The sequence below is a fragment of the Sarcophilus harrisii genome, chromosome 3 (assembly GCF_902635505.1).
Source record: "Sarcophilus harrisii chromosome 3, mSarHar1.11, whole genome shotgun sequence".
In the NCBI taxonomy this organism is placed as follows: Eukaryota; Metazoa; Chordata; class Mammalia; order Dasyuromorphia; family Dasyuridae; genus Sarcophilus; species Sarcophilus harrisii.
The window spans coordinates 405,256,262-405,283,569 of record NC_045428.1 but is presented as its reverse complement, the minus strand read 5'-3'; the positions used below and the strand labels follow the sequence as shown (position 1 = coordinate 405,283,569).

General features: G+C 34.3%; 1 pseudogene; it reads left to right on the top strand.

Annotated features, from left to right (window-relative positions):
• Nucleotides 1–8,040: 8,040 nt before the first annotated feature.
• On the top strand, nt 8,041–24,928 carry LOC100923853 (annotated as a pseudogene).
• The last annotated feature ends 2,380 nt before the right edge of the window (nt 24,929–27,308 follow it).

Genomic DNA, 27,308 nt, shown 5'->3' with positions numbered 1-27,308 from the left:
GAAAGTTATTTCAACTAATTTTTAGTTGATTCTCTAGTATTCTCCAAGTACATCATAACATTATCTATAAAGAGTGGTAGTTTTGTTAGCTTTTTCCTTTTCTAATTTCAGTTTTTGTTCTTTTATTGTATAGCTAACATTTCTAGTACAATATTGAATAATAGTGGTGACAATGGACATCTTTGCTTCACCCCTGATTTTACAGGAAGCCTTCTAGCTTATCTTAATATTTGCTGATGATTTTAAATAGATCCTACTTATCATTTTAAGGAAAGCTCCATTTATTCCTATGATGTTTAGTGTTTCTAATAGGAATGAGTGATTTTGCCAAAACCTTTTTCTGTATCTATTGAGATAATTATATGATTTTGGTTGTTTTTTCTTATTGATATAATCAGATATGCTAATATTTTTCCTAGTATTGAATCAACCCTGAATTCCTCATTTGCTCATGGTACATGATCTTTGTGATACATTGCTGTAAGTTTTTTGCATTTTATTTAAATATTTGTCATTAATATTCATTAAGGAAATTAGTCTATAGTTCTTTTCTTTGTTTCTTTTCTTTGTTCTACCCGGTTTAGGCGCTATATTTGTGTCACAAAAAGAATTTTGTAGGATCTCTTCTTTGCCTATTTTTTTCCAAATAGTTTATTTAGTATTGAAATTGTTCTATAAATGTTTGGTAGAATTTACTTATGACTTCATGTGGTCTTTGGAATTTTTCCTTAGGGAGCTCATTTCTGGCTTGTTCAGTTTCTTTTTTCTAAAATGGGACTAAGTATTTGATTTCTTTTGTTAATCTGGGCAATTTACACTTTTGTAATTATCCAACTATGTCACTTACATGGCTATTTGCTGGTACATAATTATGCAAAACAGCCCCTAATAATACTTTAGTTTCATCTATCTTGGTAGTGAATTCACTCCTTTCATTTTTGATGCCAGTAATTAGATTTTCTTTTTAAATCAAAGTTAAGCAATTTATTTTTCCATAAAATCAGATCAGATTTTATTAGTTCCAATTTTACTTATCTCTCCTTTGATTTGCAAGAGTTCTAATTCAGTAATTTAGTTCAGGATACTTATTTTTTTTTTTAAGCTTCCTGCCCAATTCATTGATCTGTACTTTTTTTTTTATTGATGTAAGCATTTAGAGGTATAAATTTTCCTCTAAACACTGCTTTAATTGCATCCCATAAATTTTGTATGTTTTCATTGTTGCCATTATTTAAATGGAATTATTTCTATGATTTGTTTTTTGGTTCCCTCATTCTCTAGGATTAGATTAGCTTTCAATCAATTTTTAATCTGTTTCCATAGCCCTCCAATAAATAAATTTTTTACTGAATTATGGTCTGAAAATAATGTATTTAATATTTCTCCTTTTTTTGCATTTGCTTGTGAGATTTTTGTACCCTAATACATGATCAGTTTTTGTGAATGTGCCATTTCCAGCTGAGAAAAAGGTATACTCATTTCTTTTCCCATTCAATTTTTCTCCCAGTGGTCTATCACATATACTAAAATTCTATTCATCTTTATTTTTTCCCCTTATTTTGTGGCTAGGTTTATCTAGTTTTGAGAGAGGGAAATTGAAGTTCCCAGACCATTCTATTTCCTCTCATAACTTTAACTTTTCCTTTAAGAATTTGGATGTTAGGCCATTGATATTGCTTCATTGTCCTTAGCCCCTTTTAGCAAAATGTAGCTTCTTTGCCTATGTCTTTTAAATAGGTTTAATTTTGCTTTTTTTTTTTTGTTTGTTTGAGATCATTGTTGAGATCATTTGAGATCCTTTTTTTTTTTTTTTTTTTAAATCTCAGCTGAAGCAATCTCAATCTCTTATTTTACTCAGAGGGTCTCTCTGTTTCAAATGTGTTTCTGGAAAACAACATTGTTGGATTCTGATTTGTAATATAGTTTGTTATCTGCTACCATTTTCCTGATGAGTTCATTAGATTCTTAAATAGTTATTTACTATTTCTCTCTATCCTATTTTCCCATTTATTCTTCTGTGTCTTTTCTACTTTTTACGCTGTACCTCATCTTTTTTGTTTCTGAGCATTAATTCCTTTAATATACTCTATCTTCTATCAGTCTCTCTCCCCTTCTCTTATCCCTTTCCCTTCCTACTTCCTTGTAAGGTGAGATAGATTTCTATTTCTAATTTTTTATTGGTTTCTTTTCTGATCATATATGAACATTTTTTTAAAAAATGCATTTCCATATGAATCATGTTGTGAGAGAAAAATCTGAACAAAAGGGAAAAACCATGAGAGAAAAACAAAAGGAAAAAAAGTGAACCTGGCATGTGTTGATTTACATTCAATTTCCATAGTTCTCTATCTGCAGACAGCATTTTACATCCAAAGTTTATTGGGATTACCTTGGATCACTGAACCTCTGAAAAGTTTTTCATAGTTGATCATCATACAATCTTACTGTTATTGTGTACAATGCATTTCTGATACTGCTTGTTTTACTCAGCAGAGTTTGTGTAAATCTTTCCAGGTCTTTCTAAAATCAACTTGCTCATTTTTTAATAGAATAATATTCCATTACTTTCATTTGCCATAACTTATACAGCCATTCCCCAATTGATGGGCATGCATTCATTTTCCAATTCTTTATCACCATAAAAAAGAGCTGCTACAGATATTTTTGCACATGTGGATTCTTTCCCCTCTTGTGATTACTTTGGGATTCAAACCAAGTAAGGGCATTGCTATATCAAAGAGTATGCAGAGTTTGAAGCCTTTTTGGTTTAGTTTCAAATTACTCTCCAGAATGATTGGATCATTTCACAATTTCACTAACAATATTAGTGTCCTAGTTTCCTATAGCACCATCAATATTTATCATTGTCTTTTCCTGTCATTTTAGCCAATCTGAGAAATGCGAAGTGGTAACAAGAGTTTTTCAATTTCTCTAATCAATAATAATTTAGACCATTTTTTATTACGATTGTATATGGCTTTAATTTCTTCATCTGAAAATTGTCCATGTCCTTTAACCATTTATCAATTGGGGAATGACTTGTATTCTTATGTGGCATATTTTAGAAATGAGACTTTTCTCAGAAATATTGGCTGTAAAATTTTTTTCCCTACCTTGGTGCTTCTTTTGTGGTTTTAAAATTTTAATCAAAATTGTCTATTTTGCATTCCATAATATTCCCTACTTCTTTGGTGATCAATTCCTTCCTTCTCCAAATAGGTTTTTGATATCATCCTTTATACCTAAATCATCTACCCATTTGCATCTAATTTTGGTATGGGATGAGAGATTTAAGTCTATGCCAAATTTCCTGACACATTTTCCAGTTTTTCCAGCAGTTTTCGAGAGAGTTAATTCTCCCAGAAACTGAAGTTTAGGGGATTATCAAATACTTGATGACTATAGTCATTGTGTCATGTTTAAATAACCTATTCCACTTACCCATCACTCATTTCTTAGCCAATACCATATCTTTAAGTGACTGCTACTTTATAATAGTTTTAGGTCTGGCATTATAGGTCACTACCTTTTTTTCCTTCTCTCAATATTGACTTTTTGTTTTTCCAGATGAATTTTTTCTAGGTCTTTAATGACATTTTGACTAGTATAGCATTGAAAAAGTAGACCAATTTAGGTAGAATTATTTTTATTAGCTTGACCTACCCATGAGCAATTGACATTTTGTTTAGATCTGACTTTATTCACTTGAGAAGCATTGAGAATTGTGTTCATATGGTTCGTAGGTTTATCTTGACAGATACCTAAATATTTTTACAAATATTTTAAATAGAATTTTTCTCTTACTGCTGGGCTCTGTTAGTAACATATATATCCTGCAACTTTGCTAAAGTTGTTTCAAGTAGGTTTTTGGATGATTCTCTAATTACAATATCATATCATCTATAAAGATAGATTTCCTCATTGCCTATTCTAATTTTTTTCTTATTGCTAAAGCCAGTATTTTTAGTACAATATTGGATAGTGGTGATAATAGGCATCCTTGTTTTACTCGATCTTATTGGGAATGCATCTAGCTTCTCATTACAAATAATGTTTCCTGATGGTTTTAGATGGATTTTGCTTATCATTTTGAGGACAAATTCTCTTCCTATGCTTTCCTATTAGGAATGGGTGCTATGTCAGTTTTTCTGCACTAAGATTGTCAGATTTTTAAAGCTTTATTACTGACATGTTTAACTATGGCAATAGTTTTCCTAATCTTAAATCAGACCTGTATTCCTGGTATAAATCCTACTTGCTTATAGTGTATTATCTTGCTAACTTGTTATATTTTATTTAAAACTTTGCATCAATATTCATTTGATTAGCCTAATTTTTTCTATTTTGGTTCTTCCTGATTTAGGTATCAATACCATATTTGTGTCATAAAAGTTATTTGGCAGGACTTCACCAGTTTTTCCAAATACTTTATAAATAGTATAGGAATTGTAATGTTTGACACAATTCACTTGTAAATTCACCTGGCCCTAGAGATTTTTTTGTTCATTGATGGCTTCAATTTATTTTTCTAAAATGAACTATTTTCTTTTTATTCTGCAACTTATGTTTTTGTAAATATTCAATTTCAATTAGGTTATCAGATCTGTTGGCATATGGTTTGGCAAAATAGCTCTTAATTTTCACTGGGTGGTAAGCCAATGCTAGTAATTTGGTTTTTCTAATCAAATTAACCAAAGGTTTATCTATTTTATTTTTTTCATACACATTTTATTAGTTCAATAGTTTCAATTTTAATTTTTCCTTTGATTTTCAGAATTTCTTATTTGGTTACTTAAATAGAAGTTTCAATCTGCTCTTTTTCTAACTTTAGTTGCATGACTGGTTTCATTAATCTTCCACTATTTTATTCATATTAACTCTTTAGAATTATAAAATTATCCCAAAGAACTGCTTTAGATGCATCTGATAAATTTTAGTATTCTCTTAGATGAAATAGTTTCTATGATGTCTGACTTACTCATTCTTTAGAATTAGATTAATTCCTAATTGGTTTTAAGTATATCTTTCCCTGGTCTTTTATTGAATGTAATTGTTATTGTATTGTAGTCTGAAAAAGCAGCAATGACTATTTCTGCCTTTCTGCATTTGATTGTGAGGTTTGGGGGCTCTAAAATATGGTCAATTTGTGAGTTTTTGTGCCCTAAAACACTATCGATTTTTATGTAGGTGCCACATACTTCTGAGAAAAAAGTGTATTTCTGTTCCTATTTTCCTGCAGAGGTCTATCATAGTTAAGTTTTCTAAGATTACATTAACCTCCCTAATTTCATGATTAGATTTAGTTCTGAGAGGCAGGTTGAAATCTCCCCATTATTACAGTATTTTTATCTATTTCTTCCTGTAACTGGCTTAATCTAAGAATTTGGATGCTTTAACCATTTGGTGCATATACATTTATTATCACTTCATTGAAAAATCATCTCCCTTCCCAAAAGATAATGCTCAAACTGACTGGTAGTTGATCCTTTATTTTAAGTCCAGGTCCTTTGCCTTCTGGAATATGGTATTCCAGGCTTTCTGATTATTGTATAAACTGCTGGATCCTGAGTAATCCCCACTAACTCCGTAATACATGAAAGGCTTTTTCTGTCAGCTTGCAGTTTTTTCCCCTTGAGATTATAGTTCTGGAGTTTTGTAACAATGTTCTTTGAGGTTTTACCTGTGGGATCACTTTCCAGAGGTGAGCAATGGATTTTTTTTCCAATGACTATTTTTCTCTCTGGTTCTAGTATATGAGGGCAGTTTTCTTCGATTATTTCTTTAAAAATGCTATCTAGGCTCTTTTTTTGGTCATATAAACCCAATAATTTTTAAATTCTCTCTCCTGGACCTATTTTTGAGGTAGGCTGTTTTTCCATTGAGATATTTTATATTTTCTTTCATTTTTTCAATAATTTTTATCTTGATTCTTGATGTCTCATATAAAGTGAGCTTCCATTTGCCAGGTTCTAGTTTTTAATGTATGATTTTCTTCAATTAGCTTTTGTATCTTTTTTTCATTTGATTAATTATACTTTTTAAAGTGTTTCCTTCAGTGGACTCTCTTGGCATTTGTCTAATTGTATATTTTTTAAAAAATCGTTTTCAATTTTTGCCCTTTTCCAAGCTGTTGGCTGACTCTCGCATACCTCTCATTTCATTTCCCTTTTCTTCTACCTTTCTTGCCTTTTAACATCTTTTATGAGCACTTCCAAAAAGCCTCTTTGAGCTTCAGACCAATTCATGTCATAGATTTCCCCTGTGAGCATTTTGTCCTCATCTGAGTTGGTGTTTTGGTCTTCCCTATCATCATGGTAGTTTTCTATGGTTTTCTGTTTCCTGTACATTTTCCTTTTTCTATATTTGTGACTTTTAATGTTGATCTCTGCTCTTAGACTAAAGGGATGTTGTCCCAAACTTCTTGTGCAGCTCTGAGCCTTCACTTTGAGCACAGGGGCCCTTTATGTTTGGTGTCTTGCTCACAGCAGGCAGTAGGCCTACTTGCTCTTTCCAGGAAGCAGCTTAAAAGTTTCTCCTTCAGGGAATTTGCCTTCTGTTATGGGATGGGAGACTGCCTTACTGGTCTGCTCTGTTACTGAGTCAGGACTGAGTCTCAGTTGCTGATCTGCTGTGATTAAGATGCTCTCACTGGTTTTCCCAGACACCATTTGAGGTAGGCTGAGCACCCTTTTCATCCTAGTGAGACTAACCTTTTTTGAAGTCTTTCTAATCTATTTTAAGTTGGGGAATGGTATTTATTCCTGGGAAAGCACAGGTTTGCTTTCATGTGATTTTTGAGGGAAACTGGAAAAGCTCAAGCACTTCCTGGCTTTACTCTGCCATTTGGGCTCTGCTCTGGAACTCCTACATTTCTATTTTTTTAAGATAAATTTTCCCTGTTATATATTGAAACAATCCTTAACATTTTTTTTAAAGCTTTGAGTGCCAAATTCATTATTTCCTTTCCTCCTTCTTATTCCCCCTTCCTGAAGTGGCAAGTAATCTGATGTAGGTTATAGAGATGTAGTCACGTATAATATTTCTATGTTAGTCATTTTGTACAAGAAGACTTGGACAAAAAAATGAAAGTGAAAAATCCTGTTTCAGTCCATATTCAGATATCATTCTTTATCTGAAAGTGGACAGCATGTTTCATCATGAATCCTCTAGGATTGTTTTGGATTATTTTACTGCTGAGAATAACTCATTCACAATTCATCATATGATACTGTCACTGTGTACAACATTCTCCTGGTTCTGTTCACTTCATTTTGCATTAAGTCAATGCAAGTCTTTCCAGTGAAAAGACATGTTAGGATGATGCTTTAGGAACAAATTACAGAGTGGGCCTTGGTTTTCTGAGATATAAAATCTGTGAAGACTTTGAATTCCATGGTTTCTAAGCTCTTCCAACTCTAAAATCTTTAACCTTAAGAGGAAAAGCATCATTTTCCCAGAAAACAAACCAAAAAAATTTGATTTTTCTTAACACTTTTCTCCAAAGAAAAACCAGACCAAACTACAGTTTGGTTTAGTGAATGGTTCCAGGAAACAAGACAAAAATATGTTTTTTCTTAAGAATTTTCTCCAAAGATAAGAAAAACCAAAACTATAGTTTGGTTTTGTGAAAGGTTCCAGAAAACAGAACAAAAAGTTTGATTTTTCTTAAGACTTTTCTCCAAAGATAAGAAAAACCAAACTATAGTTTGGTTTAGTCAAAGATTATTAGGTAAGCTTATGTTCAACTTGGGCAAGCAGAAGCCACTTAACATCTCTGGGCCTCATCTTTAAAATCAAAACTTTTGATTTTGTGGTATCTTAAGACCCTTCCAGTTCTACTTCTATGAACTCAGAAAAGCACCTTAAAAAAAAAGATTACATTTTCGCAAGATTTTTCTTCAAGGAGAAGAAAAAACCATAACTACAGTTGGGTTTTTAGTGAATGTACTAAATAGATAACATATATGTCTATTGTCTAATGAAATGACTAGGTAGCATTCTGAGCCTCTAAAATCATAGAGGCCTTGGAGGACTGCGCAGGCTGGAGTGACCTCCCTGGTCCACTTTGGCACTGGCTCCACCCCCTGGAAAGCCATTGCTTTAGCGACCACCTGAAGGTCTGGCCACGTGCCCCTTCTCCTTCGGGGACCCAATCCAGCCAGTGCCTCAGGATGACCCTCCAGTGGATGGCAGTGGCCTCCTTCTTTTATGCTGAGATCATGGCTGTGCTGCTGCTCTGCAGCCCCTTCATCTCCCCGCAGAAATGGGAGAAAATCTTTAGCTCCCGCCTGGTGCACTGGCTGGTGACCTACGGGCAGCCCTTCTTTGGGATCCTGCTGTTGATCCTGGCGCTGCTATTCCTGGAGGCCCTGTGGGAGATTAGGAAGTTTGAAAGCATGGAGAAGGAGAGCCTGCTAAAGTGCCCAGCGGTCATGGAGCATCACCAAATGAAGCTCTTCCGAGCCCAACGGAACCTGCACATCACAGGCTTCGCGTTGCTGCTGTCGCTGCTGCTACGCCGCCTCACCGCCCTCCAGAAGCAGCAGGCCTCGCTGCAGGACGAGAACGAGAGGCTACTGGAGGAGGCCGAGACCCAGATGATCCAGCGCATCGCTGCCGAGGTGAGCGAGAACCAGTCCCTGAGGGAGGACCTCTTGAAGCTGACGCAGGAGCTGGAGGCCTGCCGCAGGAGCCTTGGGCGGGCCCAGGACGAGAACATTCACCTGCGCAAGCGCTGCGAGAAACGGGACCCCAAGAATCTGCCGTCGGACTCGGACCGGTCAGAGGCCGACAGGAAGCCTGAAGACCAAAAGCGGGAGTGAGAGCCCCTGGCCCCGACTTCTTCCCATCCCGCCCCAGCCCCCATCCCCATCCTGGACCACATCAGCTAACTGTCTCTGGCTCAGTGGCAACGGTCTCTGGGTCAATGGCAACGGTCTCTGGCTCTCGTGGAGTGAACACGTTCAGTCATCACCAGCGGCCTCTCTGAGTCACGTGCAGTGAGTGTGTGCTTGGTGGTTTATTGCATCGTTGAATCCTCACTGGGTATTTGAGGCCATACCTTCTTTGGTTCCATGTACTCTAAGTAACAGAAATTTCTACCCCTTCCCCTCTCACCTCCTATATTTTGGCTTGGCTTTGATTGCAAATAAATTTTATCCTACCTTTGACTACTGAATACCCAGCTATTCCTATCCATCGTGATCCTGTGCCAATCTTATTCAGAATTCAAGGGCAACTCCAGTAATTAAAAGTGGGAGTTCTTTAGAGTGTTCATTTCGCTCCTTTGGGGGCTTTCTCCCCTTCTTTTTATCCTACTCCCTTTTGCCCCCCCCCCTTCCTCCCTCCCCGTTTACTTTCATCGATTCCAAAGAATAGCGGGATGGGGTGGGGTTACTGCCCTGAAGAGGGCACCTCAAGTTTTAGTTATTTGAGCTCTTTCCGCAGTTGGGTTTTAGTTTAGGGATTGGGATGCTATTGGTTGCGCTCCCTTTTTCTTGAGATAAGGAATCACCTTTCTCTGCTGTGGTGGTCTACTGTAGATGCAGAGCTTCATTTGGAAAAGTAAAGTTTGTCTATCATAAAGAGGGGTGGGAAAAATACATATAATAGGTATGGGATTATACCCCCAATCAGCTTCCCTGCTCTAGGAAAAAAGGCGATTGATTTTGAAAAACAAAACAGAACAAACTTAATGTATGGAACTTAAAAATTGCTTTTGGTGTGCAAAATCAACTAAAGCACAAAACTTCCTAGAAAAACTGGAATCTTTAAGCTAAGAAAATTGAAACTTTACAGTTGTGTTTGATTATCATTATCTGTATGTAGTCTCAATAGAAGGAATTAGAAAACTACTATTTTGATTACTGAAGAATGTAATGGATTTGAAGGAACATAAGGGAAAATGGAAGAGAGGAATAGTTTGGGCGTTTAAAGGTATATGAAGAAAGTAAAAAGAGATGGGTAAAGATGATAAATACTGGTATATATTTGGTTCAATTAATGGAATACATTTTTTACTATAACAAGATGGTGGTCAGGTTTTCAAAAACAAAGTTAATGGTATAAATAAAATAATTTTGTTCAGTCTTTTTGTTGGTAGATATATGTGTATGTTAAGGTTGAGGGAAAAATGGGGTTAGTAAAATAAGATATTATTTATGAAGAAATGAATAACAACAAAATGGCAGAATGGAAGTCAAATTTAACCATTGTAACCCTGGACATAAATGCATACATAGATATAACAATTGAATAATATTTTTAAAATCCCAGTAATATGTTGCTTACAGGAAGCACATCAGAGGTTTGAGATAATAGGATTTACTAAAATTTGCCTTGTTTAAGCTAAGTACAGAAAATTATTGCCTTGATACTGAGTAAAGCTAATTTCAAGTGAGAAATGCTAAGAAATTTTGTAATACTAAAAGGCATTATTGACATAGCAGTATTAAACATTTTTTTTGTGCCTGATAACAAAGCAACTAATTTATATAGGAAAAGGTAACTGACTTACAAAAATAATTGAATAGAACGCTTTTTATTGAATAATGTACATTCCCAGACTTTGCCAATGTATTGATTTATTTTGCTTGACTTTGATATAAGGGAAAGTTTTATGGGAGTGGGGTAGAGACAGAGATGGAATACTAGGTTATTAGGTAGTACTTGATATAAAAAAGGCATCAATAAAACATTTTAAAAAATGCATAGAAAGTTAGGACTCAATTATTTAGTATTTTATCAGATTTTATACATGTCCATATTAAAAAAGCCAAACATGCAAAAATACAACCTTTGTATATTGTAATGTTTGTTGACAATTATTAGGTACTCAGTACAACTAAGTTTAAAATTGATGAGGTAGATATTAATATTTTATTTGTAAGATAAAATAATTCAAACAAAACTATAAAAAGAAAAGTTAAAAATTTGACTATGTTATAAACAATATCCTCTAATTCATGTTATTATATCTGATATCAGAATAAACAGACCCTGTATAAAAGAATAAGCATGCCAGAAAAACTGGATCATATGTTGGTTGAACTTTTACTGTTTGGATTGGAGACATGAACTACAGGTTGTATTCAGGTGTCCCTATTTAAAATTCTTGTAGTTAGTTTAGTTGGCAAGAAGAAATAATCTTGGATTATAATCTTGAATTTTACTGTTAATAGGAGAAAGGATCATTAGGGCTATAGATTTTGGGGATATATGTATTTTTAAAAGTCTCAAAATTTTAAAGTATTTGTTTGGTAGAGCCCCAATTGTATCTTTTACTTCCTACTTCATGAAACTCTCAGGGTAACTTCTTAAACTGTGAATCATGACCTCATAGGGGATTGTGTAACTGAATGTGGGGATTGTGAAAAATATGGCAATAGTAAAAGGTGTCTGAACACAGCAATCAAAAATTAACTCAAAAACTAATATCTAATGATTCTGAGGTGTTTCTGGTACCATTTGCTCATGTTGCTTTGTGCAACCACTGCAGCCTTGATTCTGAACACAACATGCATACTGAATGGCACATGCATAAGTGCTGTCATAAAAACCTCGGCTCAGATTCGAGATGGGATTTTATAAAAATTTCTCTGGAGAAAAGGGTTTGTGAGTAGAAAAAGTTGAAAAAGCTCCGAGGTAAGCAAGGATAGATAAAATGGGGTTTGATAACTAGGAATTTCAGAAATACAGAGTTAAAAGTGACCTCTGAAACCATCAAACCAATCTGTATTTGAAAAAAAAATCCACAGACAACATATATATGGCTAATTCTCTACCACCCAAGACAGTCCACCTTTCTTTTAGATAGGTCTAATAGAATTCCCGCTCTCCATAAATGATGCCTCCTTGAGCACAGACATCATGCTTTTTCTTTCTTTGTATTCTGAAATGCTTATCACATAAATTGACACTAATAAGTGCTTAAATACTTGATGGTGATGATATATAAAGGAAAAGGCAGTACTAATTGAAGTACTCATTTATGCCCGTACATTCTCCCTATTTCTATCCTGTTTTTGACATGAAAACTTTTATATACATACATATATATGTATACACACATATATATATTTTATATATATATATATATATATATATATTTTTTTTTTTTTTTTTTTTTGCTAAGGCATTTGGGGTTAAGTGACTTGCCCAGGGTCACACAGGTAGGCAATGTTTAGCATCTGAAGTCACATTTAATTCAAGTCCTCCCGATTTTAAGGTTGATGCTCTATCCACAGCACCGCCTAGCTGCCCCGGCAAAGTTATATTCTTTAGTCCTCCCCCACTTCTTTTTCTAGTCTTAACTTTTCTCATTAAACTTAGCTCATTTTGAAATAAGATCCTAAGTCACATTCTTGTAGATATGCTCATTACTTGTTCTTCTTTTCCCCTAGGTTATTTTTAAAAATCAGTTTTTTAATTTTGTGCATCCATATCTGTAGCTGGCTTCTGAGATCTAATTCTAACTTGCAGAATAGATCAGATCATGTGAGAGAATAACAAGAAGAGGAGAGGTAACACTATGTCACTGAATACCTCCAGTTTATTCCCCTGCTCTATGCAGAATATATATTTTTTCAAAGTCCAGCAAGGTTGCTATCGGTGAAAAAAAAAAAAAGCACACATTTTTTGCTAGCAACACCTGCTTTTTGTAACTCTATTTTATGACCTCCAGACATTTATCTCTGATTGCCAGGGTCATGTTGATTCCAGCATGTCTGCTGGCTCAACTTAAAAGTAAGATAACAGTAGAGATTGATTTGCAACTCTTTACACTCCCTTGACTCTCAGTGCTGTAATACATAGCTGCAGGGCTGTGAGAACCCATCAGTCTTTATATGAAAATCCCTGTTAACCCTGTCTGGTTTTACATTATGAGTGGTCCCCATATCAATGTCTTTATACTTTCCTTCCTTGTCATTGTCTCTTTGTAATTTTAAAATTTAATTTTTTAGATCTTATCATATCTATAAGGGATGAAGTGTATTCAGAACATGGTTCTTTAAAAATATTAATTTTAAAATTAATTTAAAATATTTTTAAGTATTACAAATCTTACATTTTTGCTATATATGTTTCCTCACTTCTACAAAATAACCCCATATAAAAATCTAAAATAATTCTATGATAGATAATCCTATGTGGTGTCCACATGTAGGGTCCCTCACTACTGCAAAGAAACAGGGGGAAATATTGTAGAAGTTGACCTTTTAGTTTATATTATGCTGCTTTTATTAACCATATAGCCAAGTTACTACAATCCGATTAACTTCTTTGGACCTCAGTTTTCTCAGCCATAAATTAGGAATTTGGAGTTGATGATCTTTAAGGTCCTTTTCAGCTTTAAATCTATGATTTTGTGATTTTATAACTCTTCTTTGAGGCCAAATATGGTCATCATTATGATTTCAAATCATTGTCTTTAAGTTGTTCTGTAATTGTTTATTTGGTGTCCAGTGCCATCACCTGATTCTGCTGCTGCCATAAGTAGGGCAGGTGGAAGGTACGAATTGAGCCTTATTCAGCTGCAGGGGCACCTGTGAGAGTAATGCCCACTCACGGAGAGGACCTCTTCCAGGGATGGAAGCCCCTAATTCATACAAACAGAGGGGATAGTTCTTCTAAGAGAATCAAAATCTAGTTGGAGATGTCTTCTCGACATGATCAGAGTTCAGAGGTTCTATGGCTCTGGTTGAAACCATCTGTTTTAGGAAGTAATCCCTCCACTATTTCAAATAGAGCACTGGAGCACAGCCTCAATCACCCTCTGCTTATTATAGTTGCTCTTTTCCCTTAACATTCTCTGTTAAGCTTTGCCCTTCTGTTTACTATTTTTCCTCAGAAGAACTTATCTTCTTAATTGACAATGCTGTGTAGTAATCCTGCCCCGCCCCTTTTAAAAACAAGCTTATTTCTTCTGAAAAAGATTTTCCCTTCTACATCCATGTTCCAGTTCTGGAAGACTTTAGAAAATAGCAAAGGTAGCTACATCCTTATAGAGCTGAATGACACTTACAGCTTAAACAGTAATAGTGTATCCTCTTTAATTAATTTTTGCTCTTCAGGTGATTGTACTACTGAAAATATTTTTAAAAAGCAAGCAACTCAATAAGAGTACAAAAAGAGATTTTCTTCTACCTGAATATTTCTAATAGGCAAAATAATCTTTGTCATGTTAAATGAACTCTTCTTTGTAGGCAAATACTCCCATTAAAATATGGATAAGAGCATAAGAACTCATTGTGGACTTGATTTTGCTAATGCAAAAATCTCTTTTTCCCTTGGTCCTTAGTCCAGGTCTTTTTTCCTTGGTCCAGTGTTCCTTATTTGGCAAAATAGGCTCTACCATATGGAGTCAGCTAGAAATGAAACTATCTTTGATGAGATACAGAAAAAAAGATGACTATTGAGTCCTGAGCTTCATTTCCCCAAATTTCAGATATGGGGAGATCAAAGTTATATCCTTATATTAACATTTCTAGTTTATCTTGCTTGTTACCATTCTTTTTCTATTTGTAGTAAAAATTTGAGGCCAAAAGTTTTATTAATGGTTTCTTCATTTTTGTCTTCTGTAAAATAGTGGCTGTCTTCATTGTTTCCTCCATTCAACTGCTCTCTATGATATCTAGTTTAAAGAGTATAAATATGAATATTTTAATTTATTGGTAGATATTATCTCTGTTACTTGAACAAAGAATTACCATCTACTTGCAGTGTGTTTGTGTGTGTATGTGTGTGTGCAAAGAAATAGAAATGTGATCAAAACAAGCCTAATTGAAACACTGATCTTTCTACAAGTACTATCTTGTTAAGACTAACCGATATTATAGTTAATATTGGGCACATAATAGAAGTATTCTGGCCCTGGGCGATTTCCATCTAAGTCTGAAAAAAAGGGAACCAATAGTGAGCTATTTTAAGGTCCAACCAAAAAGCATATAGACTAGATATATGTCTTAATCTTCCTACTTTTCCAGGCAGTCTTCTTACCCTTCTCTTATACTTTGTAAGTCGTTATCATTGACCTTCTTGCTGGTCTTCATGAACAATACTTCAATTCTGTAATTTCTCATCTCTATCTCCTGGCTTTTCTAACTTCCTTGAAGATTCATATCATATCTCACCTTCTGGAGGATGCCTTTCCCAGTCACTTTGCTCCCACTTACTAGTTGCTTCTCTTTGATATTTCCTCCCATTTATGCATATATTCCTTCCCATTAGAATGTGAGTTGCTTGAGGTCAGAAATCATATTTCTTCTAAGTGGCTTCTCCAACACTTAGCACAGTACTGGACAACATGGGCTTAAAAATAATTTATAAAGATAGATAAAGGAAAAGACAATACTAATCAAAGTCAGGTGTTTTATGACTCCTTGCTTGTGTCTTTTTTTACACTAAAATTTGGAGACCACATACACTGATATGGATATAATCAACCTCAACTCTACCTTATCTAAAGATATCACTCTTCCATTGCAAATTCTTTTATAAATTGTATGTACTAAGAGTTTAAAAATAAATTCCTTTTGTTTCCTGAAATGCAGAATTAGTATCGAGAGTAATTTTAAAAAATACCAAGATTATCCAAAAAATGGATAGATGGCAACAAGGTCTAATTAAGAAATTAGGCTCATTGAATGGTTTGTGGGTATTTCCTTCAATTTTCCATTTCTTTGTTTACAATGCCACCCAAATTATTGTCCTTTCTCTGTCTGTTTTTCACTAGTGTGAAATGAGAATGATAAACCTTGTCATAGTCTAGCCTATTCAAGATAGACAGCTTGTAGACCACTCTGTGATGCTTTGAGGAAAGCCGATTGGGACAGAAAAAGAGTTGGTTCTACTGACTGAAGACAGTCCAGATTTTAAATTTCCTTTGCTTTCACAATAACTTTTTAGACCTTTTATACAAGTATATGAAACTCAGTGAAGGATGATTCAGAGGAAACAAAGATAACTACAGAGACTTTAAAACTAGGAATATAAGATATCCTCTATTAATCCTGAAACTCAGATTAAAATTTCCGCTGCCTCCCCTCAAACAGCAGTTTTGCTAGCTAGCTTTACATGTATTTTCTTGAAAATCATTTTCAAGGAGTCATTATGAAGAGACCTTTATGAATATAATTATAATATAATTTTGTCTGTACAGAAAGACAGCAAACAAATGTAATTTGGACAACACTCCTTTTAAGATGAAAGAGTATTTGGGGTGATCTGAATTATCCTGTGGGTTTGTTTTTGTTACAGCCCCTTAAATGTAGACATGTGATATTCTAAATTTTTTAGAGGGTAAATTGATATAAAGAGATAGAGTCTTACATCTTGAGGTCTAAAAAGAGATTTCCCTAAAGTAAATTAGGTATCTACAAACACAATCATACTTGATTAATGGATTAGCAAAATGGAGTGGAACTATGTAGGACCACCCTGTCTAGGAATGCTACTTTGGTGTGCTGGTTCCCTTCTCAATTCAACTTGAGTCTATGACCTGGGCTACAAAACTGACTATTCTCATCTGTTCTTGTCATAGTGATTGATATGGCCCAGCTGGTCCAGTGGTACGGTACTGAGAACTCCTCTTGCTTTTGCATACAGCCTCCTCCTGGATACAAGAGTGCTAATGTGGAATGTTTCTGTCCTAGTAAGTCATCATTATCTTGAGAATGCTTTGTTTTCATATACCAAGCTGGACTGAATAAATGACTTACTGTGTTTTGTTTTATTTTTGTTTGTTTGTTTTTTTCCCTATATTCTCTCATCAATATTTGGTCTGGTATATTTTCTGGTTTGTTTGAAGGAGTTTGTAAAGGGAATTCACTGAACAGTTTTCTAGCATTCCACTCTCTTATCTCTGCCTCCCTGACTTGCAACATAGGTTTTTTTCTCTTTGTCTTTGCATTGACGTCCCCAAAGTATCAAGATACTGTTCACTGATACTTCTTCAGTTTTGTTTTCTTCTTGCCATCTTTCTTTCTTGCCAAATTTGTTATGTTATTTCTCTCCATTGTTAAGTACCATTCCTAAGTGAAGGGGCAGGTCAATTCTCCGAGAGCCTCCGATGCTGTGGATCATAACACTTGAAGGAGCTGCAAATTAGCCTTCACAAATATTCCTTGTGGATTGGGAATGAAATAAATTGGAGGCAGGAGGGAAGAGGAGAGAGGTCAGAGAACACAACTGCCTCTCAGTCTCCTTGTATCATCACCATCCTCTCACATGAAGAGATCCATTCTACAGTTCTGAGTTACACCTACAGTAGCCATTGGCAGGTGGGAGCCACCTCCCATATCACACCAACTCCACCTTCATCTTCTGCAACAGATATCTGGTGTTTAAATTGCAGTGATCATCCATTTAGTAATACATGTCATGGGACCTTCAAGGTAAGGTGATCGAGTACTATAAAATTATGTTCCTTGTTACCTTTGGGTGCATGTATGATGAAATCAATTCTATTATTCTCCTCTTGGAGAAGATGTGTTATCCTTTCATTTAATTAGAGATTTTTATCTTTTTAATTTATCTAATATATTTATATACTCAGCCTTCTTGTTTCTCTTGAATTCCAGTGCCTCATCTACAACTGCCTGCTGGAAATCTCTTATCTAGATGTCTCAAAGACATCTCAGATTCAATATTTCTAAACAGTTTATCAGTACTCTTCCCTCTACCATGCCCACTTCTCCTATTTCTCTATTTCTGTTAAAGGTACCACATGTTGGATTTCATAACCTAGGAGTCATCTTCAACTCTCCCTTCTTCCTCACTTTTTATATCAGTTAGTGTATTTTGTTGATTCTATAACTCAGCTTTTCTTATTAGTCATTCTTGTCACCTCAACTCTAGATGTGTAATCATGTAAACTATCATATGAACAAGGTTTTGTTTGCCATTTAGAATTTTGCAATGGCAGCTGCTGTCTTTCCTCTGTCAAATGCAACTTAATTAATATTGTTTTCTATAGCATACATGCATTTTACATTTAAATTAACATTAATTAATGATTATATTAAATTAATTATATTAAACACATTTTTTTACATTTATATTAACAATTAAGACCCTTTCTTTTTGTTAGGCTTTTTTCTAAATATATTAGAAGTTTATTACCCTTCAAGTTTAAAATTAGAATTAGCATTCATACACAGAATTCCAAGAGGGAAACATATAATAACCACCTGCCTCAGGATCTTATTTGAAAAAACAATCCATTCTCCTGTCACTGGCTAGGCATCTTAGAAACAACACTACTTAGGGATGTTTGTACTTATATTATTTGTTTATAATATTGTATTTCTTTGTAGTTTTTAATTGTTTCTAGCTTTATTTTGCTTTTAACTCCTAAAATCAGCAGAGAAGGTCTCCCTAATTATAATTTCACAGATGATAATCTAAATGGGTCTAAATGGCCCCAAAGGACTTTGTATCATAGATAATATTCTCCATATCCTCCTTTTTAGCCAAGTTTTAGTAAACTGGGAAATATTTCAGTTCTATGGTTTCATGCCCTCACACTCCCAATCAGTTACTCAAAGATCTCAAGATCTGGAAGCAGAGGTCACAGATAATAATCTTGTGGAATAGCAGTCACTATCCTGGAACTGCCCAAAAGGAAGAAGTATTTTTAACAATCATCAGAGATGGACTTTTCTTATATATTTCTCAGCAGCCAATTCTACAATATACTATTTTCACCCTGCTAATTATTTCCTTCCTTTTCCCCATAACCCTGGGATCTACCCTGTAACTACCCTGGGCTCTGGGTGAACTTTTGTCATTAACTGCCTGGAATAAGGTCTGATTTCATAGAAACCAGCTCCATGTCATGTCTTTGCTTATGTACTCTACTGCTGACCCAACTTATCAGCTCACCTTTAAGTGTTAAGTTCCCCTGTTAGAATATAATGTCCTAGAGGAGAGGAACCATCTTACTTTCTTGTATTGGCATCACTAATATTTATCAAAATGCCTAATGTGTAATAAACACTTAACAAACGCTCTCTGTCGCTTGTTTCTTTCAGTCTCTGTCTCTGTTTCTTTTTCTCTCTCTCTTTCCCTCCAAAAAAGAAAAGTTGAGAAGGAACTTCAATTTGGACACAATTTTGGTTTAGCAGATACCCTTTCTTATATCCAACTTGAAAAGGATATCATCTAATCCTTTGGACATATGTGTCTTGTGCAGAGTTTTCCTCATTTTCCCTAGTGCAGATACAGAGTTGCCACATAATAACTATTCAAATAAATTAAATGGAGGAAAATACAAGCCTAAAATTATGTTAATTACAAATGAATTAAACACTCCTATGAAAAGGAAATGAATAGTAGGATGAATAAGAAAATAAAACCCAACAATGTATTGCAAAAATAAAAAAAAACTTTAAAAATAAAGACAGGTACAAAATGAAAATGAGGATCTGGAAGAACATTTATTATGTGTCATGTAATTACAAAAACAAACAAACAGGAGTTGTGATAATGATTATAGATAAGGCAACAATAAAAATTCATAATGCTCAGACAAACAGGGAAAGTATTTTATAATTAAAAGTACTATAGATGATAAAAATGTAATAAAATATATATGAATAAAATTTCATTGTATCTAGGTTCATAATGAAAAAGGTATGTATAGCAACATAATAATTATATGAAGCTCTCATTTTCCACTTTTCAGAGGTTTATGCATCTAACAGAAAGATAAAAATGAAACCATAAAACTAAACAGATTAAATTTAAATGATGTATTTCTGAATAGAAATATTAAAAATAGACACTTTTTTTTTTTAATAAAAGTTGATAATAATTTAGGAAATCAATTGATCGAACAACAAATATTTATTGTTAGGTCTTGTGCTAAGCACTGAGGATAAAAACTTAAATAAAAGTATGATAATCTTAGACCTCAAAGACCTGGGGGATGGACTGTGTTTTGTTCAGTGAACATTATGAAGGCCAGGGTAACTGAATAGTGGGTGGGTATAAGATTTAAGAAAACTGGAAAAGTTGAAGGACAGTTTATAAAGGTTTTTGGAGTGTCAAATAAGATTTTATGTTTGCTTCTGAATGTCCCAGGGAGGGAATGAAGTTTATTGAGTGTGGGCTTTATGGAAAAATTATTTGGTTAGACTTGCTTTTTAGGAAGATCACTTTGACAACTGAATAAACGTTGACTTGGAGTAGGGAAAGATTTGTGCCAAGGAGGTCAACCAGCAGGACATTGCAATAACCCAAGTGTGAGATGATGAGGGTCTACAACAAGTAAAGGGGTACATCTCAGACACATATGAAAGATCAGCAGACCTTACAACAGTTTGGATATAAGGGGTATATGTGTGTGTGAGGGAGAGAGGGAGGGAGAGAGAGAAACATATACACACAGACAGAGACAGAGAGACACATACAGACAGACAGAGACACACTGAGACACACACACACACAGACAGAAGGAGAGAGAGAGAGAGAGAGACAGATAGAAACAAAGAAGAGTGAGAGGAAAGGAACTATCTATTATGGATAGCCTTCTCAGGGAGTTTAGCCACTTAATGGAGGAGAAATATTTGAAAATGAATGGGGATAAATGGATAAAGTAAGGGTTTTTTGAGGATAAGGGAGAAATGTGGGCAGTGGTGAAGTATCCAGTATAAGGAGAAACTGAAGATAAGAGAATGGAGAGGATAGGGGGAGCAATTTCCTGGAAAAGAGAGATTGGAATGGGATTACTTGTGCATGTAAAGAGGTTTGTTTTGACAAGGATAAAAATCCTTATCATTATGTGTGATAGGTGTCAAGGAGAAGGTAGTAGAAGAAAATATTTGGGTGATGTCAGATGAAGGCAAAGGAAGAGGGAGATTTTGATTACCATTCTTAACTTTTCTAGTATAATATGAAGCAAGGTTTTCAGCTGAGAGAATGAGAGGGAGGGAAACCATGGGAGGTTTGAGGAGAAATAAGAGCTTCTATAGTGGATGGGACAGTGAATAAATTAGATACCGCAGCAAGAAGTCAGTTGAGGTTCTGTTACATAAATTTGTCATCGACCTAATCAAGAAAGATTCATAATTTTCTCCAGTTTTATTCAGCAGCATGTGTATAGGTAGTGGATAGTGAGAGTGATTCAAGGCTGAGAGTTGGTAGCAAGATTGAAGATAGATTAAAAGAGCAAGAGACTCAAGAGAAGAGGAAGATGTAAATTTGAACTGGTTCACCAGGGGCTCAAGGTGGGGGAAAAAAAGGAAAAATGTAGCTAGTGTAAGGGTTAATGGCCTGGGAAAGAACTAAGAGGTCAAGGAATTGTAGGTGTGGATTAATAATAGAATACAGTAGATTATGATTAGATAAGGGGATTTTAGAGTTCATGAACACAGAAGTAGTGCATTTGTGGATAATGGCAAGAACAAAGGTATGACCATTTTTGATGGGGTAGGAGGTGAAGGAGTAGACCATGTGAAATGAATAAATTGAGGAACTAGGAGGTTAGTATCTCTGAGGGAATATCTATATCTATATCTATATCTATATCTATATATATATATATATATATACATATAGATATCTCCTAGTATGAGGGCAAGAGTTGTGGAAGAGATTGTGTCAGGCATTGACCTTACAAAAGAAAGAATGAGTGTCATAGAGATAGATGGACAGCAGCTACCAGAATTTTCATTGGATGATAGATATAAATTGAGTGTATCTAAAAAAAGAGAGATTGTTGGATGATTGTGGTAGAGAAAATCTGGAAGTGGCAATTGGGAACCAAGAGTATACTAACTTCCCCCTTCATGACCAGTGAGTTGGGGAACATGAGTGAAAGTACAGCCAGTAGTAGAAATGGAGGCCAGTAATTATCATCAGGATGGAGCCAAGTCTCAGGGAGAGTCAGAAAATGGAAAAAATAGGAAAGGATATAATTTGAAATGAAAGAAAATTTGTTACCCATAGTATGTATTAATTAATATAGGGAATACAAGCAAAAACTAATAACCTAAATGGAGGCTATCACCAATATAGAAATTGCAGTCAACCATATTTTGAACAATAAATGGGTTGCAGAAGAAATCACAAAAAAATGAATAAATATGTGAAATATAATGCACCAATGAGAAAAGATATAAAAAGTCTGGGTAATATGGCTATTGTAGTTTTCAAAGGAAAACTTACATTTCTGAAAACATTAACAAACTAGAAAAGTAATGATTAATGAATTGACCATACAATTAAAAATTGCATTTTCAGCAAAATAACAACATACATCAAAACCACAAAATAAGTAATCTTGAAAATGAGGACAAATAAATGAAATTGAAAAGACTTTAAAAAGTGACTATAAAGACAAACACAGCAAATTCACTTTTTAAAGAAGAATGAACAGACTTCACAAAACATTAGACATATTGACAGGAAACTTTAAAATTGCCAAATCTTGTGTTATCCTGACTGTGGTGCTACTATTATTCTTGAACTGTTTTTTTTTTTTTTTTTTTTTTTTTTTTTTCTGGTTGCTTGAAATATTTTCTTCTTCACCTGGGAGTTCTGGGATTTGGTTATAATATTCTTGGGAGTTTTCTTTTTGGGATCTCTTTCAGGAGGTGCTCAATGGATTCTTTCAATTTCTATTTTACCCTCTGGTTCTAGAATATCAGGACAGTTTTCCTGATAATTTCTTGAAAGATGATGTCTAGGATCTTTTTTTGATGATGATTTTCAGGTAGACCAATAATTTTAAAATCATCTCTCGTGAATCTATTTTTCAGGTCAGTTGTTTTTCAAATGAAATATTTCACATTTTCCCTATTTTTTCATCCTTTTGATTTAGTTTTATCGTAGCTTGATTTCCCATAAAGTCACTAGCTTCCATTTATTCAATTCTAATTTTTAAGGAATTATTTTCCTCAGCGAATTTTTTTATCTTCTTTCCCATTTGACTAATTTTGCTTTTTTAGGACATTCTTCTTCTCATTAGCTTTTTGTATTTTCTTTTGCACTATTCTCAATTCTCTTCCTATTTTTTCCTCTATCTCTCTTACTTGATTTTCAAAATCTGTTTTGAGTTATTCCATGGTCTGAGTCCAATTATTATTTTTCTTGGAGGATTTGAATGTAGCTTTGACTTTGTTATTTTCTTCTGAGTGTGTGTTTTGATCTTCCTTATCACCATAGTAACTTTCTATGGTCAGACTCCTTTTCTGTTGTTTCCTTATTTCCCTAGCCTATTACTTGGCTTTTAACTTATTAATTTCCAGAGTGGAGGTGTACTGTCCAAAGCTTCAGGGGTTTTCTGCAGCTGTTTTCAGAGCTCCTTTTAGGGACCTGACCATAAGCACACTTTTCTATCCCCCTACTGTAAGTGGAATATCTAGTGTGTTAAAGCAACAGAATCCATCCTTAGTGCTAGTAAAGAGATTCCCCCTGTGGACTGAGGCCCCCTGAAGCTGCTGCACCCACCATTGACTATGCCCATTCCTGCTATGCTGGTTTCTGAAGACCCTCTTATTCTACTGCACAAACCTTTTATGCTGAACTTTCAGGCAATCTTTGGTGTTTTGGGGTTAAGAGGTTTAGGAACCACCAGTGCTGCTACTACTTTAGAAGTCCCATCTTTGCTGGTGCTGGAGCCCAAGCCAATACTATGCTGGTGTGGCTGCACTATGAGTGCCCACTGTACTCTCATCCTAGTGCTACAGACCTTTCCTGCCTTCTAAGTTGTCTTTAGATGGAACATTGTGCTACTCTGTCATTCTGTGTATTCTAAAACTCTAAATTTGTTTAGGGTCATTATTTAAAGGAATTTGCAGAGTTTTGAGGGAGAACACCAAGAGTTCCTTCCTTTGCTTTCTTGGCTCTGCTTCCTAAACCCCCCCCCCCCTTTTTTTTTTTTTTTTTTACTATCACACAGTTGACAAATAGATGTAGATAATTAATGCAAGATGTTGCCTTACCTAGTTTTATTGGGTATAATAAAAATTTGATTTGGTAAAACAGAATGCAATCTTAAAGGTTCTTCTCAAAAAAGGTGTCATCCATGCAGTTGCCAACATTCTAAATAATATAGATAACCTTGTTGAATGGAACTTTAATAAAGGCAGTTAAGCATCAAAATAGGGAAAATTATGTTGATCAATGGCATTTGCCAATTTCGTGGAGGAGATATAAGCAGACTTCAAGTTGAAAAATGAACTTTATAGGTAGTAGGAGGTCCTGTGTGCTCCTGTTTTTGAATGACAATGTGCTGAATGACTCAAGCCCAAGAATATTGCAAAGTCTTTTGGATAAGATCTTAAATCCTTTAAAACAATTTGGCTTTAATTGTCTACAAATAAAAAAACAAGTGAATTAAAAATACCTTATTCACCATTCTCTATATCTTATCAAGCTGAAGATGTATAATACATTGGATATGGGATTAAATAGAAGAAGAGTGAGCTGGAATTTCTTTTGGAAATGGCAAAGTTTTTTTATAAACCCCAAGATTTACCTGAAACAAATATACATCTTTTTAGTACCATTATTTTGGGAGGTTTGATATATGGCTATAAATTATGGAACACTACAAGTTCCAAAGAATTGAAACTAAAAATCATCCAAAGGGCAAAAAGAGGTATAGGTTGTATCTGAGCGGGTTTTTAACACATTACAAAGAATTTCAAAGAAATAGAGTAAAGGATGACATTAAAGAGACAAATAGATGTAGATAACGAATGAAAAAAAGAACAACTTATGCTGCAACGTATAAAATGAAGGAGTTAGACTAAAAACCTCTCAGAATCTTTTAATACTAATTCTGTGATCTTGTGCTCCTCCATTATGATATAATCAAAAGAGGTCCCAAGCTTTCATAATGGATTCTCTGTGTTAAATTCACAGGAGGAAATGAACAAGAGCGATAAGCCATGTGCAGGCATGGATGGAATCATTATCATTGGTGAGAAAACTCATCTCAATGAGATTTACAGATCTATTTGTATATTTGAGTATTGAATAACTAAGCATGAAAACACTTTATCAAAATTGATTATGACATAGTATAGTCATGATAGCTAAACTGCTGAGGGGGATACAGCCCAGAAATACAACTATAATCCATTTTTAAGTGTAACATTAATGAAAAAATTTTAATAAAAGTTTTATAAAGGTACAACAATCATATGTACATGAAATTGTTAATTGTGACTTAGATGGATTAATACCAGGATGGAAGGATTGGTTAAAATTGTAAAAATAATCAATGGTTAATCATATACATATCAAAGCTCTATGATTGGGCAGCTAAGTGGCACAGTGGATAGAGAACCAGCCCTGAATTCAGGGCAACCTGAGTTCAAATTTGGCCTCAAATACTTAACCCTTTCTAGCTGTGTGACCCTGAGCAAGTCACTTAACCCCAATTGCCTTAGCAAATAAAAAAAAAAATAACACCATGATGAAGTGAATAGATGTGGAAAAAGGTCTTTGACCAGATACAATATTAAATTATTCTAAAAACCCTACAAAGCATAGACACAGAAAAGAGCTTATTCAAAATGATGAAAAAACCCTATTTTTCTAAAATCAAGAATTAATATTATCTGCAAAAGCAAAATACTGGAAACCTTCTGAGTTTGGGTATTGGGTTAAAGCAAATATACATCTACCAATCCTATTTGACAAGAAATAACTAGGTATTATAATTCAAGGAATTCTACCTATCATCTATAAAGCAAGAGAGACAAGTTAAAAATCAGCAAAGAGGAAAGAAAATTATCCTTACTGGAGACATCATGGTGCTTTAACTTAGAAAACACTTGAAAGTCAGCAAAGGAACTAATCAAGAAAATAGCATCAATGAATTGGTAAATAAATATTAAATACAGATAAATCATCAATATTTCTATGTAATGTCAATAAAAACAGTAGAAAATTATTTTCAAAAATTAATTTGTTATTTATCCTTTGTTTTTAAAGAAGACATGATATAATTGATGATATCTTGACATGACCATGAATTAGACTTATGTGAAACAGAGTTTCACACAGTCATCAGTCTTACTCTTCCAAAATCATAAAAGATCTGCATGGCAAGACAAAAGTCAGTACAACTGGCAATGATTTGGGGTTCAGTGAATGACTTTGGCATCCTCTAAGTCTGATTAAATTCTAAGCACTCTATGGTTTCTTGCTTCAGCTGCCTTCGTAGCCAGTGAAAAAGTTGTTTTCATCTGTCCATTCTGCCAGAGAACCATTCCCATGCTTGAGGTAGACCTCCCCCTAATTCATTGATGGGTCTGAGACATGTCCATTGGCACTGCACATATTACAGCTTCTTAGAGCCACAGGTGGAAATTGGGTGAAAGGTGACCCCAAAGACAAATGAGTAACCTTGAAAAGGGCCTGGCAAGCCCTCACACCAATGGTGCTAGTTTTCTCTGAACAAATACAAAAAATAGTATAAATTAACCACAAAAAGCATAAAATATCTAGGCATTAACATACTCCTAGACACATTCAAAACATAAATATAATGATAAACACTCTGCAGAAATAATTGAAGACAATTAATAGGCGAGAGGTATAGGCGCATTGGTTACGCTAAATATAGTTTAAATAAATAGCCTGACTTAAATTAATTTACAGATTTAATGCTACACCTAAGTATCAATGACTTTTTAATAAAATTAATCAAGATAATAAAAATCATTTAAAGGGAAAAAAGTCTGAACATATTACTCTGTGTGTGTGTGTGTGTGTGTGTATGTGTGTGTGTTTGTGTGTTTGTGTGGGCACAATGGTGGAATCACAGCATTTTCAGATTTCAAAGTATGTTATGATATAATCCTCATAACTATTTGTTATGGGCCAAAATAATAGAAAGAAAAATCAGTGGAACAATCTAGAATGGCAGGGCCAAAAAGCAATTAAACAAAGCAGCCCAATGTTTGATAAATTCTCAAAAACAAACTATTGTGGAAAAATTCTCTATTTGACAAGAAAGTCTGGGAAAATGGGAAAACATTTTTTTCAGAAATTAGGTTTATATCATCCTTTTATATCATTTGGCACAATGAACTCCAAGGAGATGTGCAAACTAAACTCAAAAAGTCACTTCATTAAAAAAAGAGAAAATAGAAAGGTAGTTTCAGATTTACGATTGAGGGAGAATTCTTTTTATTTGTAAAAATAGTTTTCTTTTTCTGTTATTCTGAGCATTGATTTTTGTTTGTTTTTCTCCAAGGGTAGTAGGAGGGATAGATTTTTAAAAATTATTTGAAAAAAAATTTTAAATTGACAAAATACCAATAAACATGAACATTTTCATATTCAAACAA